The sequence below is a fragment of the Bos indicus genome, chromosome 1 (assembly GCF_029378745.1).
Source record: "Bos indicus isolate NIAB-ARS_2022 breed Sahiwal x Tharparkar chromosome 1, NIAB-ARS_B.indTharparkar_mat_pri_1.0, whole genome shotgun sequence".
Lineage (NCBI taxonomy): Eukaryota > Metazoa > Chordata > Mammalia > Artiodactyla > Bovidae > Bos > Bos indicus.
The window spans coordinates 119,852,136-119,871,672 of record NC_091760.1 but is presented as its reverse complement, the minus strand read 5'-3'; the positions used below and the strand labels follow the sequence as shown (position 1 = coordinate 119,871,672).

Genomic DNA, 19,537 nt, shown 5'->3' with positions numbered 1-19,537 from the left:
AGATCTTAAAATATATTGGGGAAAAAACTGTTTTCCAGAAAATAAATTTGCTCCCCAGATTTGTGACTGGCTGTGGATTCTGTGTTTCTGAGTATGAAGGTGTACTCAATTGTCTCCTAGTCAGAGGGGGAAAGACCTGGCACCCTTCTGAATGGAAGGGTTCCTACTAGCTTTTCTCCTTCATTTCCTAAAGTGTTGCGATTTTTATTCCCTGGTGTTGTGTTTTTAGAAGATTTTAAATCTTAAAACACAGAAATAGGTGTTGAAATTGAGAACTGAAGGACAATCAGTTGAGTATGATTTTTTTTAAATAGGTAATACAGACCTCTAGTGGTTGAACAGCTTGAAAACCTCTGCCAGGAAAGGAAATGGTACATTTTAAAGAGGAAAGACAGTTGCTAGTTAAAACTACTCATGTTGCAAAATTCACATATTTCATACGTGTTGAAAAAAAGGTAATAATGTGTAGCAAGGAAAGATGGAGCACTTCCCATCCTTTTAGATGCTCTTAGTTCTCCCCAAACAAGCAAGGACCCTCCCATCAAAGTCCCAGCAAGAAGTCTGAATCTATATTGTTTTTCTTCTGAAAGGTTAATATCCAATTCACTTGCTATAGGTATGGAGTTAGCAGATAGTAGCTTTATGTAAAATAGATTTTATTTACCTTGGCACACAGTTTTACCTCCGTGAGACTCTTCTTCCTCTAAACTCCAAGGGCTCCCTCTGAAAATGCAAGAGACTCACTCAGCCACTGCTGGTCTGTGCTTGCCCTGGTTCTCTCCACTGGGCTGGGGCTCAGTGATTGGGGTGGTTTTGTCTATATGAGGGGCTAACTACTGGATCTCTGCACACGCTCTGGTGATTACTAAATGTCTCTCTAGACCAGTCCATCTCAAACATGAATGAGTACACAAATCACCTGGAAAATCTTGCAAAATTCAGGTTCTGACTCAGAGACTGCTCTGCTAGAAGGCTCCCAGGTGATGCTAATGCGGCATTGCAGGACCACATGGGGAGCAGCAAGCATACTCTATAACATCTCTTTTTTTTTTTTTAATTAAACGTGTTTTACTGATTTTTTTCATCTTTTTCTTCTTTTTACTTTATTGGCATCTCAAAATTTAATTTTTTACTTTATAAGACTTTTAAAGTTCTCTTTCATTCGACTATGTACAAATATTACGTGTTACTCAAATAATGTAAAGTTGATCTTACATTTTAAGAATGGATTCAGTGTCATCTGTTTAGTTTGGTGAGTTCATGGTGGTTGTGAGCCCCTTGCTAGCACTTAAAGTCATTGGGCATTTGTAACTACGATTAAAAATCTGACTAGCCACACTTGGAGGGTGTGTGAGATCAAGTTTTGTGCATGCCGAAAAACTACCAAGCATCCAAAGCAACGTCCACATCATAAAATCAGGCAGAATAAAAAGCACAAGCTGAAACCGTAAGAGTCAACGGATCAGAGTAAAATGTGGGAAAAATATTTTTCAGATAAAATCCATCGTCTGAATAAGTTCCTATCATACCATGTTGTCAACCTTAATTTTGAAATCCATAATTTTAGAACTTATGTCATGGAGTAGTCTTGAAAGCCCTCTTGCAAACTTTTAACATTTAATTTCAAATCAAAAATAATATATTAACAGGCTGTAGTACGGAGGGAGTACATAAATTATCATTGCCCTGCATGAACAGTAATTTACAGGTTTGGCTCAGACATGGCTTAGATTAAATAATTAACTATGTACAGTACTTAACAGTATAAAAGTAATTAATCTAGCTGCTTCATACTGGTTTGGCCTAAATAAACATGCAGTAAAAAAGCCATATGATTTTACTATATTTTCACTCACGTTCAGTTCAGTTCAGTTGCTCAGTCGTGTCCGACTCTGCAACCCCATGGACTACAGCATGCCAGACTTCCCTGTCCATCACCAACTCCCGGAGCTTGCTCAAACTCGTGTCCATTGAGTCAGTGATGCCATCCAACCATCTCATGCTCTGTCAACCCCTTTTCCTCCTGCCTTCAATCTTTCCCAGCATCAGGGTCTTTTCCAATGAGTCAGTTCTTCGCATCAGGTGGCCAAAGTATTGCAGTTTCAGCTTCAGCATCAGTCCTTCCAATGAATATCCTAAAGGACTGATTTCCTTTAGGGCTGACTTGTTTGATCTCCTTGCAGTCCAAGAGACTCTCAAGAGCCTTCTCCAACACCACAGTTCAAAAGAATCAATTCTGTGCTCAGCTTTCTTTATAGTCCAACTCTCACATCCATACATGACTACTGGAAAAATCATAGCTTTGACTAGATTGGCCTTTGTTGGCAAAGCAATATCTCTGCTTTTTAATACGCTGTCTAGGTTGGCCATAGCTTTTCCTCCAAGAAGCAAGCATCTTTTAATTTCATAGCTTCAGTCACCATCTGCAGTGATTTTGGAGCCCAAAAAATAAAGTCTGTCACTGTTTCTATTGTTTCCCCATCTATTTGCCATAGAGTGATGGTACTGGATGCCATGATCATAGTTTTCTGAATGTTGAGTTTTAAGCCAACTTTTTCAGTCTCCTCTTTCACTTTCATCAAGAGGCTCTTTAGTTCTTCACTTTCTGCCATAAGGGTGGTGTCATCTGCGTGTGTGGGTTTATTGATATTTCTCCCAACAATCTTGATTACAGCTTGTGCTTCATCCAGCCTGGCATTTCGCATGATGTACTCTGAATATAAGTTACATAAGCTGGGTGACAATATATAGCCTTGACATACTCCTTTCCTGATTTGTAACCAGTCTACTGTTCCATGTCTGGTTCTAACTGATGCTTCTTGACGGGCATACAGATTCTCAGGAGGCAGGTAAGGTGGTTTGGTATTCCCATCTTGAAGAATTTTCCAGTTTGTTGTGATTCACAGAGTCGAAGGCTTTGATGTAGTCAATAAAGCAGAAGTAGATGTTTTTCTGGAACTCTCTTGCTTTTTCAGTGATCCAAAAGATGTTGGCAATTTGATCTCTGGTTCCTCTGCCTTTTCTAAATCCAGATTGAACATCTGGAAGTTTACAGTTCATATACTGTTTTTTTTTTTTTTTTTAATTAATTTTATTTTATTTTTAAACCTTACATAATTGTATTAGTTTTGCCAAATATCAAAATGAATCCACCACAGGTATACATGTGTTCCCCATCCTGAACCCTCCTCCCTCCTCCCTCCCCATACCATCCCTATGGCCAAAGCGATCTTGAGAAAGAAAAATGGAACTGGAGGAATCAACCTACCTGACTTCAGGCTCTACTACAAAGCCACAGTTATCAAGACAGTATGGTACTGGCACAAAGACAGAAATATAGATCACTGGAACAAAATAGAAAGCCCAGAGATAAATCCACGCACATATGGACACCTTATCTTTGACAAAGGAGGCAAGAATATACAATGGATTAAAGACAATCTCTTTAACAAGTGGTGCTGGGAAATCTGGTCAACCACTTGTAAAAGAATGAAACTAGAACACTTTCTAACACCATATACAAAAATAAACTCAAAATGGATTAAAGATCTCAACGTAAGACCAGAAACTATAAAACTCCTAGAGGAGAACATAGGCAAAACACTCTCTGACATACATCACAGCAGGATCCTCATGTACTGTTGAAGCCTGGCTTGGAGAATTTTGAGAAGTCACTCACGTTACTACTTTAGTAAGTTGGAATTGTAATATTTCAGAAGAAAGACACCTTTCCTTTAAAAAAATGTTTCTTTTCTAATGCTGATCCATTAACTATAAGCTGAATGAATTCTATATGCTTATAATTTGGGGCAGATATTTTCAACTAATAGTATTATGCATTCTGCTTCACAGGAGTTTGGTGAATATGGTTATCTATTTCAAATGAAGGTGTAAATAAGAAAACTACTTTTTAAATCTACTTTTTTAAACTATAAATCACATATACTCTATTGAGGTACTACAGTGGTGTGGCAGTATATCTTTAGCAAAGTGTTTCAGATAAATTTGCTTTTGCCCCATTGGTTCTGAGAGGAGTCAAGTTGCCTTTGGCCTAGAAACCCTTCATCAGCAGGTCCACAAGTTTAAGGATGGGGTTATTAGTTGATATGTGGGCAACAAAAAAGGCACATATCCCTGTTCTGGCAAGAGAGGAGAGCTCAGGAGATCCTGTGAGGGTGACCCCACAAGGGTCCTTTTTTAGAGTCCACCCTCAATGTATGGCTGCCCCTTTGCTTAATCTTATATACTATATAACATGTTCTACCCTATATGTTCTACTATATGATTAGTCATTATATTATTACCCTTATTTCACAAATAGACAAAGAAGTGGAGGCTACATAGTTCTTCCAAAATAAAACACACAAAAAGTAGGTCAAACTCAAGCCAAGATGGAGTGAGAGGGGTTTACTTTATCACCTAAAACAGCTACTGAAATATTATATAGTCATTTAGATATACACTTTATATATATATATATATATATATATATATATATAAAACAATGATTTTCAAGACAGTGGACATCAGCCGTCAAAGGGCAGTATTCTCTGGGTGAGGAGACAAATGGAGTAAGCCCCAGATTACTGCCTGGCGAAAGTGCCAGGCCATAACTCAGGAAAGGATAGTCCAGAAGGAGCTCCCAAGTCCCCCTGAGTTGAGGGGATGGAGCTGGTGTCCAGAGGGGCAAGGAGCTAGAGCTCCCAGAGCAGAGTACCAGACACTGGAGAGCCTTACAAAGAAAGAGCACGGAGATCTGAAAGTCCCCCCTGTGTTGCAGTGCATGTGAATGAGTAATCTCCCAAAAGGATTAGAGGCAACAACCCTAGTGATGATCCAGAACCAAATATTCCCACTAGCCAGAGGGGCAGAGCTCAAAACTCATAGGGCATCAGGTGGCATACTCAGAAGGGTTTTGCTTCAGGAATAGGAAAAAATTAGACTAAATGCTGCTCTAGGCTTCCCTTGTGGACTGCAACGCAGGACACTCTCGTTCAATTCCTGGATTGGGAAGATCCTCTGGAGGAGGGCATGGCATTCCGCTCCAGTATTCTTGCCTGGAGAATCCCATGTACTGAGGAGCCTGGCGGACTACAGTCCATGGGGTGGCAAAGAGTCGGACATGACTGAAAAGCAACTAACATACACAAATGTTGCTCTGGTCCCGTCTAACAAACAAGCTTAAAAGCCAGATCTGAAGGAATCAAACTACAATTTCATTGCTTCCCAGAACATAGTTGGAGAATTTATGTAGGAATACAAGAACATCTAATATCCAACAAAGTAAAAACAATGTTCACAGTGTTTAGTATCCATTCAAAAGTTCCCAGGCATGCAAAGAAGCATGAAAACAAAAATCCATAAAAAGAAAAAAAAAGCCAATTAATAGAAACAGACCTAGTAATGACACAGATGATAAAATTCATTTACAAGGACATTGGATGACTATATAACTACATTCCATATGTTCAAGCCAGAGGAATGTTTGAACATATTGAAGCAACATAGACAATATTAAAAGGTCTGAAACAGAATTTCTGGAGCTGAAAACTCAAACTTGGTTTGACCGTGTTCCTTCCTCTGCCTGCACCATATTCTTCCCTGTATCATGAATTTGATCTGAGCAGCCTAATACTTCATACTTGCTTAATACTGAAATTCCCAGGTGAATACTCCCTTTAAGAGGGGTTTACCATCTGAAGACAACAGACTTCCTGAAGCGCTCCACACTGGCTCTTTCGCATCTCACTTTGATTCCCTACAGCCTGTCTCTGGCTCCTGAAGCAAATGGCACCATTGTCAGATGGACTGATACTCCACTGTAGCACATATTCCTCAATAAAGTAGCAGCTAGCAGTCCTCAACATGGCATTTTCTGAATTATAAGAGTTTACATTATTGGTCCACTATTTTCTATCTTGATTTTCTGTCTCACTAGAAAACTCTACAGCTTGAAAAAGCATGAAATTTGTTCTCTTCATCCAAAATGAAATTAAAATGGAAGTTAGTACTTTTGTAGCTCTCCACTCTTCCCATCCAAGCACTATGTATAAAATCATGAATTGTGTTCTTCCAGATCATGAAACAGTTAACCAAAGTGTACATGTTGCCTTTTACAGAATTCAGAATATGCTCATGAGAATTCAACTATTTTTCCAACCACACTAAAAAATAAATTTACCTGTCTAAAAAGTTTTATTAGGGCTAAGACTTCCCTGGTGGCTCAGAATCTGCCTGTGATGCAGGAGACCTGGGTTCAATCCCTGGATTGGGAAGATGTCCTGGAGAAGGGAATGGCAACCCATTCCAGTATTCTTGCCTGGAGAATCCCATGGACAGAGGAGCCTGGCGGGCTACAGTCCATGGTGCTGCAAAGACAGTCCATGGTGCTGCAAAGAGTTGAAGATGACTGAGTGACTAACATTTTTACTTTCATGATCCCAAGAAATGTATATGCTAGCCAAATGTTACTATTCATCAGAAATACTCCATATTCTTCCAGTATTAATCATGTGTAACTCCCTCAATGTACTCACCTAATCAATAGCACATATAGTCTCTCTAGGTACTTTTGTGTGTGTGTTCCTAAACCACAGTGAATGAATTTAGAAAATAGTATCAGAAACACAAATGCAGCCTTGAAACACAAATGTGTAGATAATTTCATGCTTGGAATATCACATTTCACTTTAAAAACATTTGACAAGGAAGTTTTCAAAAATAAATATCTTTCAGTACTAAATAACTAAAAATATTTTAAAATTTAACTTCATCACCAGTTATATAATCAGGACCATTTGGTCCTATGGCTCTATGAAATGGCATCGGGCGCTTTCACTACTGACCACCTTCTGAGCAGTAGATGATATTTTTGAATAAAAGTTAAAATAACATGCGGTCACCAAATTTCACAGACTGTGTGCTGTATTCACCTACATGGAGACATCACTTTAGTGAAATGCAACACAGCTCTAGAAAACATAACAGTATAGTCTCCAAAATATAAAAAGGAAAAAGGAAAGATAAATTGCTATCAAGATCAAAGAATCAGGGAGATGCAGTCCTGGCTGCCATTCTGCACTAGTTCTCAGACTCTGCACCAGACCAGTCTCATGAGATTTGTTGCTGTTTAGTGCTTCTTTGTCCATAGCATTCTCCAGGCAAGAAATCTGGAGTGGGGTGCCATTCCCTTCTCTAGGGGATCTTCCCGACCCAGGGATCAAAACTGAGTCTTCTGCATTGGCAGGCAGATTCTTTACCATTGAGCCACCAGGGCAGCCCTCTCATAAAAGCAAGGGTGGGTAATAACCTCATCCCATCATATCTCTGAGGGGTAGCAGGTGTCTTCCTGCTACCTGCAAATCCTGTCATGGGTTGTTGTTGCATGTGGGAATGGAATTTGGGGAGGGAGTTGTCTAATGCGGTATACTTGAAGTATTTAGTTTATTATAAAAACACTGGAATGGGGGTCTGCAGCATGTTGCTGGGGCTTGAAATCTGTTTTCTTGTTTGTAAATGTGGATCCTAAGTTGTAAACTGGCACTCCTAGAACTAAATTTGATCTGCTAAACAGTTCTGTTTAGTTCCACACAGTGTTGCTTTTTTTTCCATTTACTTTCGTTGAAAACATTTCAAAATAGGATATTCCATTTAAAGTTTGAAATTTCCAGCTTGCCTTAAAAAAACTCAGCCTGTATCTCCCCCAATCACAACTGACACAATCCGGATTCCCCATCCCCACATCCTCTGAGAAAGGGGAAATGTCCACCACCATGCCTGCTTCACCCATCTCTGTTACTCCCAGCACCTGTAAGTGTTTAAACATGTGAACGCCGGAGCATGTAATTTCCAGGGCCCATTCCAGAAATAAAATGTTATAAATCTCTAATTCAAGTTGTTTCAATAAAAGCACAAGATGGTAAAGCATTATAGATTATAGGTTCAACTACATTATAGGTTAAAATAGACTTTCTTGGGAAGTCTGACAATGAAGACCCCATTTAGAATATAGTAATTGTGTATGTTTACAGGGATAGAGGGCAAACATATAGTTTATGGGTGGCCCACCTGACAGGTATGGGATTTGATTGTATCACGAATGCTCCCCTCCTACTCTTTCATTGTGGCTTCTTCTTTGTCTTTAGATGTAGAATATCTTTTTTGGTATTATTTTTATTGATAGTTCTTTAGCAATTTGTTGTGATTTTGATGTTTTCATAAGAGGAGATAAGTGCAAGTCCTTCTGCTCCACCACTGTGTCTCTGCTTTCCCTGGTGATATATATTCCATATTTTTCTCAAGAAAAAAAGCAATAAATTTGACCCCTAAATTTACTCCGATAGCACAAATTTCTGTGACTTCCTGATCCACACTAAGATAAAGCTACACTCCAAACCTAAATCAAAAGTCCATAGTTACAGAATGACTTTTTATGCAGAGAACATCTTAATTTGCTGGTATAACATGAACCATGTAATTTATCTAGAAAATGGCTTTAAGCTGATGGTTGGCATGCATATTACAATGCCTACTGAAATAGACTGATTTCTAAACATATTTTCTCTGGATTAGAACCTCTTCATATCCAAAATTATTATCATATTATGTTATGCTCACAAAGTTCTAATGAACTTCACAAATCTGCCTGCTCTATGCTGAGTACAAAAATATTTAGCCTAATTTGTTTTTCCATTATTTTATACAGTAATAAAGTAATATCAGAAATGTTATTACCAGAAACAATATAATGTTTTATAATTATTAGACAGTGAATCTTGTGAAGTCATATTAAAAAAAAAAAACAATTACCACATGTTAAATCAGATAATTCAAGGAAGAGGCTTATATGAATACTAGGGGAGCTACTGGCAAAGAAAGTTTTTTCTCTGAATCCTGCACTTTGAAGGAAATTTTTGCCATTTAATTAGGTATGATTCACCAACCAAAGGTCTATAGTGTGATATTTTCCCCCTCCCAGCTTAAAGTAAACTTAAAATTGTCTGAACTTTGGATGTTTATTCTTTCACTTGTTTTAGAAATGGATCCTTCCTGGATCTTTTCCATTGCTTTCCTGATTAATAACAAGTTGTATCACCATACTGTACTGTACTGACAGAACTCTAATATTATTCCAATCTGTTTCTTGGCCATGTGTAATAATGTGACAAATTATATACATATGTATAATTATATATATATAAAGTATAATTTTATGGGGTAATTCACCTAGTATTTGATGGGGACATATGAATATATATTGAAAACATATAAAATGACAGTAATAATAGATAACATTTACTGAATGTTTAGTATATACTAATCTCCCCCCTCCAAGTTTCATTTAATCTTCATGTTAACAGCAAATTTTTATCCTGTTTTAAAAGATAAGGAGACTAAGGCTCAAAGAGAATGAGTAAATTAACCAGTTACAAGATTAGTCAGAGGCTGAGCCAGGATCTTAACTGACCTTTGTGACTGCAAAGCCTATGGTTTGTTTCGCATGATGCCTGACAGCCAGCAGGCACTGCTAACATTAATGTTCCCTTTTAAGAGTCTCAGTGCTGAATATATACTTCTTGACATAAGATTAGCTTTCAACTTCAGGCATATATTAAACTTGTTTTTATGTTATATAGTCTATTCATGTGAATGGGTTGTAACAGACTATCTTTTGAGGAAACTATTTTAAATACAGAATCTCACAGCGTTCTTACAAGGGAAGGTAGGATTTTTATCGTCTCATTCCCATTTATCAGAGCAAAGTCCAGTGACGGTTTAATGATTTGCCTAAGGTCTCAATTTCTAGAACAGCAAAGAAAAAGCCGGGAAGTCCTCCATCTCTAAGTTCCAGACTAGTGTTAGTTCTCAGTCCTTTTTTTCCCTCTGCTAAACTCTGCAATCAGTTGATTTCTGCTCTTCAGCTTCTTGAATTATGTCACTTTTTACTCAATGCTATTGGTTTCATATATTTCTAAGATTCAGCATCAGCATTTTCTGTATCTTTTACCTCCTAATTCTGAGTGTTTCCATCTGATCGCCTATTTTTGTTCTTTATGGGGTTTTGCTTTATTTCAGTTTTACCCCAATTATCCAGGAAAAACTGCCTGCGTCTTTTGAAAGCTCTGATGTTCTCAATGAAAAGACCTTCTGAATGACCTTGCTTGTCTCCCATGGAGTTGCGTATCACAACTTCAAATACCCTACTAAAATGTTACCCATTTGGCATCAGTATACAGAAAAGACTGCATTCTGTGATAAGAAGTACAGTGGTGTTTCCTAGTGAGAGAACAGACTTCTTAATGGGGAAAAGGAGAAGTATAATTTCCTCAGATTTAGCTAGTATTTCAAACACAATGGTGCTTTTCTTGCAGGACTAGTCTATAAGAAATGTGTAGGAAAAGTCCACAGGAACCAATGCAACAATTAAAATTTTGGTCATAGAATTCTATTAATATTGTTAATAGAGTTTCCTTTAGAAACTCTTTTTTCCAGAAATGTTCTTCAGCTACAAAAACAACTACTCATTGCCCTTATAGATCATAAAAAGCAGTTGGGCAGAGGAGACACATAACGGAGACTCAAACTAAGTAATTGAAACTCTGGTTCACAGACTTCTAGAGATTATCGTTTGTAACTAGGTATGTTTATCCTCTCTTACTTGATTTAATTCTGAGAGCCTTAATGACAGGCTACATTCAGTGTGTTGATCCACAGAGAAAAAAAAAGCCTAAAGATAACATTACATTCAAATATTGTAAAATCAATTGGGACACTAATGATTCAGATTGACATAGCAGTTGCCTATGGCAGTGATGCCACCAGAGGGCAGGGTTTGACTTCCGGAATTGCTTCCCTCCAGAGGCTATGGTTTTTCCAGTGGTCATGTATGGATGTGAGAGTTGAACTGTGAAGAAAGCTGAGCGCCAAAGAATTGATGCTTTTGAACTGTGGTGTTGGAGAAAAGTCTTGAGAGTCCCTTGGACTGCAAGGAGATCCAACCAGTCCATTCTAAAGGAGATCAGCCCTGGGATTTCTTTGGAAGGAATGATGCTAAAGCTGAAACTCCAGTACTTTGGCCACCTGATGCAAGAGTTGACTCATTGGAAAAGACTCTGAGGCTGGGAGGGATTGGGGGCAGGAGGAGAAGGGGACGACAGAGGATGAGATGGCTGGATGGCATCACTGACTTGATGGATGTGAGTCTGAGTGAACTCCGGGAGTTGGTGATGGACAGGGAGGCCTGGCGTGCTGTCATTCATGGGGTTGCAAAGAGTCAGACACGACTGAGTGACTGAACTGAACTGAACTGGGGTTACTATCAGATCAGATCAGATCAGATCAGTTGCTCAGTTCTGTCCGACTCTTTGCGACCCCATGAATCACAGCACGCCAGGCCTCCCTGTCCATCACCAACTCCCGGAGTTCACTCAGACTCATGTCCATCAAGTCAGTGATGCCATCCAGCCATCTCATCCTCTGTTGTCCCCTTCTCCTCCTGCCCCCAATCTCTCCCAGCATCAGAGTCTTTTCCAATGAGTCAACTCTTCACATGAGGTGGCCAAAGTACTGGAGTTTCAGCTTTAGCATCATTCCTTCCAAAGAAATCCCAGGGCTGATCTCCTTCAGAATGGACTGGTTGGATCTCCTTGCAGTCCAAGGGACTCTCAAGAGTCTTCTCCAACATCACAGTTCAAAAGCATCAATTCTTTGGTGCTCAGCCTTCTTCACAGTCCAACTCTCGCATCCATACATGACCACAGGAAAAACCATAGCCTTGACTAGACGGACCTTTGTTGGCAAAGTAATGTCTCTGCTTTTCAATATGCTATATCGGTTGGTCATAGCTTTCCTTTCAAGGAGTAAGTGTCTTTTAATTTCATGGCTGCAGTCACCATCTGCAGTGATTTTGGAGCCCAGAAAAATAAAGTCTGACACTGTTTCCACTGTTTCCCCATCTATTTCCCATGAAGTGATGGGACCAGATGCCATGATCTTCGTTTTCTGAATGTTGAGCTTTAAGCCAACTTTTCACTCTCCACTTTCACTTTCATCAAGAGGCTTTTGAGTTCCTCTTCACTTTCTGCCATAAGGGTGGTGTCATCTGCATATCTGAGGTTATTGATATTTCTCCCAGCAATCTTGATTCCAGCTTGTGTTTCTTCCAGTCTAGCGTTTCTCATGATGTATTCTGCATAGAAGTTAAATAAACAGGTTGACAATATACAGCCTTGACAAACTCCTTTTCCTATTTGGAACCAGTCTGTTGTTCCACGTCTGGTTCTAACTGTTGCTTCCTGACCTGCATACAAATTTCTCAAGAGGCAGATCAGGTGGTCTGGTATTCCCATCTCTTTCAGAATTTTCCACAGTTTATTGTGATCCACACAGTCAAAGGCTTTGGCATAGTCAATAAAGCAGAAATAGATGCTTTTCTGGAACTCTCTTGCTTTTTCCATGATCCAGCAGATGTTGGCAATTTGATCTCTGGTTCCTCTGCCTTTTCTAAAACCAGCTTGAACATCAGGAAGTTCACAGTTCACATATTTCTGAAGCCTGGCTTGGAGAATTTTGAGCATTACTTTACCAGCGTGTGAGATGAGTGCAATTGTGCAGTAATTTGAGCATTCTTTGGCATTGCCTTTCTTTGGGATTGGAATGAAAACTGACCTTAGGAACCATCAAATCCCTTGAAGACCTTATGATGAATCTAAGTTCAAATTCTCCCTTCCATTGTTCAGGTACAGAATCCTAGAATTCTGGAAAATGTCAAAGAGGATAATTTCTAGAAAGATCTGACATAACAGATATTTAGTCAGCTCACAATTTTGGACCCTCTAAGAAGTATTCAACATGACCTTGAACATTTGAAGGCCACCTGACAGAATTTTATCTTTTGAGGAATCTATAGTTTCCCTGGGAAGATATGAATACATGAAACAAAACCACCAATAAAATGTACTGTATAACTAACTCATCACATGAAAGATGTGAACTACAGGTTATCAGGAATTTAAAAGGGAAAAAAAAAATCCAAACTAGAAAAGCTTCTCAACAACAGCAGTATTGACTTCTTAGACCAGACTGTGGGGGTCTGTCCTGTGCCTTGTAAGATCCTTAGCAATATCTTTGGTCTCTACTCTCGAGGTGCTAGTAACACTTGTCCCTTCTCTTGCTCACCCTGTTATGGGAACCAAAAATGTCTCCAGACATTGAGAAATGTCTCTGGAGGGCAAAATTACCCCTGATTAAGAAGCACCAAACCAGAGTATGAAGAGATGACTTTACCAAAACAAAAAGAGCTGAGCCTTGAAACTTTAAACTGTCAAAAATATAAGGATCTTCTCTCTAAGCCTCAGTTTCTTCATCTGAAGAGGGGGAATAATGGTGCCTTCCCTCATAGGTCTTGTATTAGTTTGCCAGTTCTGCCACAACAAAATGACAACAGAAATTTATTTTCTCACTTTTGCAAGGTCAAGGTCAGAGTGCCAGCAGGGCTGGTTTCTGGTGACACCTCTCTTTGTACTTGAAGATAGTCATCTTCTCATTGTGTTCACATGGCTTCTCTGTGCAAGCACATTCCTGTCTGGTGTGTCTCCCCCTCACACCAGTCATACTGGATTAGTGCTCCAACCTCATGACCTCATTTAACCTTAATTACCTCTTCAAATGCCCTGTCTCAAAACATAGTCACATTGGAGATTCAGACTTCAACCTATGAACTTTGTGTGAGTATGTGCTCAGTTGCTCCTTTGTACTCTTGGCAACCCCATGTACTGTAGCCCACCAGGCTCCTCCGTCCACGGGATTCTCCAGACAAGAACACTAAAGTGGGTTGCCATTTCCTCCTCCAGGAGATCTTCCCAACCCAGGGACTAAACCCTGTGTCTCTTGTGTCTCCTGCAGTGGCAGGCAGATTCTTTAGCACCGAGCCACCTGGGAAGTCCCATGAATTTGTTGTGGGGTGAGGAGAGACACAATTTCATTCATAAGAGGACTCTTACAGAGATGAAAGCAAGTAGCACAACACTTGGAATACAGTAAGCATTCAATATCATAAACATTACTATTGTTAATGTTAAGCCACCATTATTATAAGTCCTCTATGTGAATCAGATACCAGCGGAAACAGAGAAGAGTATAAAATGGTTATACATTGAATAAATTTATCTGAACACTTGTGTGTCACTTTGTGCTGAAGTTACACAGTTGAAAGGTTTAAACAGATATTTTCCCCACTGACATAAATAAGTACCTCAAAGATGTGCTGGCTTCCTTTATGCAAAGGTCAAAGGGCAGTGGATTCAGTATCTCTAGCATCTGATGAGTAGTAAATGATCCAGAAATAAACGTTTAAGTGCTTTGGGAAATCTCTATGTATAACGAAATTCTATGTAAATATTTCTCCAAGAGGAGGCTTGAGAGTGATAATTCACATTCACCCTCTTAATTTGATTTATAGGCTTCACCAGTCTTACGAGAGATATGAACAAAAATAAATTAGAAAAGAAAGGAAATAAACAGTTTCGGTCATGGTCTTCAGTTGGAACCAAATAACTGGAGATTTTGAAACTGCGAAGGAACATGGGCCTTCTTCTGCCAAAAATATTTATTTATAAAAACTAGAGGGGGTTAGATATTTCTACCACACTTGCTTATCATATGAAATTTCTGCTGGCTCAAGTGAAACCATGCTGCCCCATTTCCTACTGTGGGGGTTTCCTCCTTAACCGCAAGTGCTTTCCAATTGGAGGCTTGTAGCTTCGAGAAACAGAACAGAGTCAGCTTAGCTAGCTAGAAGAACAAGAGGAGAGTTTTATATCTTATGAAAAAAGGGAAGCACTAACAGGGTTGTTGTTACAGCAAGTTCAGGAAGAATGGAGTTGATGTTGACAGTTGCTGAGCTGAACAGTTTTATTGTTGGTAATAAAAGCAGAAATTGGTTGCTGAAGGTGAAGGCAAGAAAAGATAGGAATTGCTATGGCAAAGTTAAAAGCAAGATGGTGGTCTTGGTGTGCCATAGAATGTTTGAGAACATTTCACCTTATCCTTAAAGAGTTGCTGCTGGATGAGTTATGTGCAACCTCACTGCATAGCTTTTGTGTGCAAAAATGCTATTATTCCCCTTTACAAACCAAGGGATGCATTTATTCTATGTTTATAGAAGAAACAAACAATCCAAGGCAAAGAAGTACATTATCTTATCCAACTCTTGGAAAGAGTTCATTTTTTCCTCCTGCTCAGACTGCACACAAATACTAGGAATACATTTTAATTTCAAATCTGATGTGTGACATCTGGTAACTCATTTATTGCTAATGAAGTTTTCACAGGAAGCAGCAGTCACCGGTATCTCATCGTATTTTTCAGTTGGCAAAGTGTTGTTTACCTTTCATTGGCCCAGCTTCGATGCCTCTTATCACAGGCTGATTAATGAGAAAACACAAGTAGCCCCCCATAGAAATGAATGGAGAGGTAAATAATGGGAGATGGAATGGTCTAAACTTTTCTATTAAAATCAGTGCTGTAGTATCATTGTAATTTATATTTTAAAATTATATAGGTATTCACCTATGGCTGATTCATGTTGATGTTTGGCAGAAACCAACACAATACTGTAAAGTAATTATCCTTCAATGAAAAATAAATAAATTTAATTAAAATTAAAATAATTATATAGGTATTCAAGAGAATGGTGAGAGCTGGAACAACTGTTCAAGAAGCTTATCAGCAGTGCCTTTTTAGACTCCCTCTCTGAGTCTTTCCACCTCTTTCTGGTCCTTTAGCTTCTTCTATTTTCAGAATCACATGTAGTTTTCTAATCCTTCTTACCATATTTGCTTGCAGGGGAAAAATTAGTCATTTACACCACAGTATGATTTTAATAAAGCTAATGAAAGTCTTGAAGCTACAGGATCTCATAGCAACTCCACATACATGACCTCATTTGTTTCTCACAACGGTATGGTGAACCAGAATGGACAGGTATTTTTTCCTTCATTATCATTATTGTTATTTATCATTTATTATAATATCGTCATTTATTATTATCATTATCATCATGAACTTCATTATCGTCATTTTCCAGATGAATAAGATGAGTCACAGGTTAAGTGCAAAACTAAAAACTCCATAGCTCATGAGAGGGAAATCGTGTACTTGATTCTGACTTTTGACTTCCAGCCCCATGATCCTCTACTACCTTAACTCTGACTCTCACCTGAGTCAGTGCGTCTCCTCCCCCGCGTAGATCTTGGTTCTAATGAGAGTACAGAAATGGGTATCACCCAATCCAGTTAAAGAAATCCCTAAGAGTAGGTACAAGAGTTATTTGACTAGATGACCTCCCATTAGGCTGCACTTAAGCTATGCTAGTCCTAAATGTTTAAAATAAATACACAGCTTAATGAGTAATTCTCAAGCTGCATTTAGGAAGTTGTTCTATTTCTTCAGGTTTTAACACCTTGAAAGGGTCAAACAAAAATATTTTAGCTGATGGTACTTTCATTGTGTGTTGGATTTGATTTTGCCTGTGAATCACAAAGGGCTTCCCAGGTGGTTCAGTGGTAAAGAATCCACCTGCCGATGCAGGAGATGCAGGAGACACGGGTTCAGCCCCTCGGTCAGGAAGATCCCCTGGAGAAGGAAATGGAAACCCAATCCGGTATTCTTGCCTGGAAAATTCCATGGACAAAGGAGCCTGGAGTGCTACAGATTAGACTCATAGAGTTGCAAAGAGTCAGGCACAACTTAGTAAGACCAGACAACAGCAGTGAGTCATGAAAGCCACAGAGCCTGTCAGCAAAGGCTGCAAATGAAGATGCCAATACAGCAGTGTTTTGCTTTGTGTGTGTGTGTGGGGGGGGGGGGGGGTTGTAAATTTTATTTATTTTAATTGCAGGCTAATTACTTTACAATATTGTAGTGGTTTTTGCCATACATTCACATGAATCAGCCATGGGTGTACATCCTGAACCCCCACCTCCCTCCCCGTCCCATCCTTCAGGATTGTCCCAGTGTACCAGCCCTGAGCACCCTGTCTCATGCATTGAACCTGGACTGGCGATCTATTTCACATATGGTAATATACATGTTTCAGTGCTGTTCTCTCAAACCATCCCACCCTTGCCTTCTCCCATAGAGTCCTTTTTTGCTGTCTTTTTTGCTGTCTCGCATATAGGGTCATCATTACAATCTTTCTAAATTCCATATATATGTGTTATTATACTGTATTGGTGTTTTTCTCCACCTCATTAGAAGTGATTCAAATGCATTCTTTTTAGTAGCTGAGTCATATTCCATTGTGTATATGTACCACAGCTTTCTTATCCATTCATCTGCCAATGGACATCTAGGTTGCTTCCATGCCCTAGCTATTGTAAACAGTGCTGCGATGAACATTGGGGTACACATGTGTCTCTTTCAATTCTGGATTGCTCGGTGTGTATGCCCAGCAGTGGGATTGTTGGGTCATATGGCAGTTCTATTTCCAGTTTTCTAAGGGTTTTTAAAAGTGTGTGCCAGAATTGCCTAGAGGGCTCGTTAAAATAGCTTATTGGACACCACCCACAGAGTTTCTGATTCAGTAGATCTGCGATGGGGCCTAAGATTTGCATTCCAAAGAAATTCCCAGGTGATGTTGCTGCTGCTGTTCCAGGGACCACATTTTCAGAACCATTGCTAGAAGGGTTAGGTAAGTAACTTATGTGAGAGAAGCACCTGTGCTGTGCTGTCCAGTTCGGTGGCCAGGCCCAAGTGGTCACTGAGACTTGAAGTGTGGCTAGCCACATTTGAACTAGAATATGCTGGGGGGGTGGGGGGGGAACTATACTAGATTTTGAAAACTTGGTGAAAAATAAAGTAAAATATCTCAATAATTTTTAGGTTGATTACATGTTGAAATGACAATATTTTGGATATATTGGGTTAAATATTATTATTTTTAATGTGGCTACTAGAAAAGTTTTAATTGCATATGTAGCTAACCTTTTTCTTTTGTACAGCACTGGCAGAAAGAATCAGAAACTAGAGAATGATGGGGATTAGTGAACCATAGAACATTCAAATCCCAAAAGTTATAAACCCTTTGGGGGGAGCCAAAGAAAATACATCTGTTGGTCAGACTGAGCCTGAGGGCCTCACTCTTTACCCAGACATTTACTGCTACAACATAAACACAGATGCTATGCAATGTCATATTACCTTTCTTTCAGCATTAATCAAGCACCATGTTATAATCACTGAAGCAAAAGCATTAGATTATAATAATGGAAAATATTTCTGTTGAACTTCTGAATGAAAAAAAATCCATTAATCTCTTGAAGTTCTCAGTTTTCTTTCATTAAATTCATTTCACTTATCCTTGCATTATAGAAAGGTTATGTTTTCAAAATACCTTCATATCTTCCAAAGACCTAACTTTTTAACTTTAACAACCTATGAAACAGAAGTGAGAACTGGTGCTGGTATTCTTACACAAAATATTTTGTAATATTTACGAGACAATAAAGTAAGAAACTAAATGGCTTATGTAGTGGTTCACACAGTAAAGAATCTGCCTGCAGTGCAGGAGCCAAGAGTTCAATGCCTAGGTCAAGGAAATCCACTAGAGAAGGGAATGGCTACATACTCCAGTATTCTTGCCTAAAAAATGTAAATTTTTTATGTAATGTAAAAAAGTAAATTAAAAGTAGCAAACTAAACTGTATTTGAAAAAAAAAACTGTGATAAAATAAAAATCTAATGAACATTACCCTTTGTTCTTGTTCAGTCACTCAGTCATGTCTAACTCTTTGCGACCCAATGGATTGCAGCATGTCAGGCTTCCCTGTCCTTCACCATCTCCCAGAGTTTGCTCAAACTTATGTCCATTGAGTTGGTGATGCCATCCAACCATCTCACCTTCTGTCATCCCTTTCTCTTCCTCCCTTCAATCTCTCCTAGGATCAGGGTCTTTTCTAATGAGTCAGCTCTTCGCATCAGGTGGCCAAAGTATTGGAGCTTCAGCTCAGCATCAGTCCTTCCAATGAATACTCAGGACTGATTTCCTTTAGGATTGACTGGTTTGATCTCCTTGCAGTCCAAGGGACTCTCAAAACTCTTCTCCAACACCACAGTTCAAAAGCATCAATTCTTCAGCTCATTTTCTTAGCACAAAAGTCCATTTAACTCTTGAAAGCATTAACTAATATAATACTTTGAAGTATTATACTACATATTATATTACTGTGAGGTTCCTTTATAATACTCTGACCTCACCTCTATGTGTTACCTAGGCAACTGAACCACTGTAAGAAAGAGAAAGTGTTAGTCCATTAGTCATGTCCGACTCTTGCAGCCCCATGGATGGTAGCCTGCCAGAGTCCTCTGTCCATGGAATTCTCCAGGCAAGAATATTGGAGTGGGCTACCCTTCTCTTCTCTAGGGGATCCTACCAACCCAAGGATCAAACTCAGGTCTCCTGCACTGCAGACATATTCTTTACTATCCGAGCCACCAGGGAAGGCCCGAACTACTGTAAGCATTTGCTAAACTTTAAAAA

At 39.1% G+C, this 19,537-nt stretch overlaps 1 protein-coding gene across 4 annotated transcripts in view; it reads left to right on the top strand.

The window, feature by feature from the left end:
- The window catches only part of AGTR1 (angiotensin II receptor type 1), a 55,446-nt gene that overhangs the window by 22,343 nt on the left and 13,566 nt on the right, over positions 1-19,537 (top strand). Inside the window, exon 3 of one of the 4 annotated variants that reach the window (XM_070793388.1) lies at positions 15,844-15,981. The exons of the other annotated variants lie outside the window; for them this stretch is intronic. The gene's annotated coding sequence lies outside the window, so the exon portion shown is untranslated. The remainder of the gene's footprint in view (positions 1-15,843; positions 15,982-19,537) is intronic. 4 annotated transcript variants of the gene reach the window in all.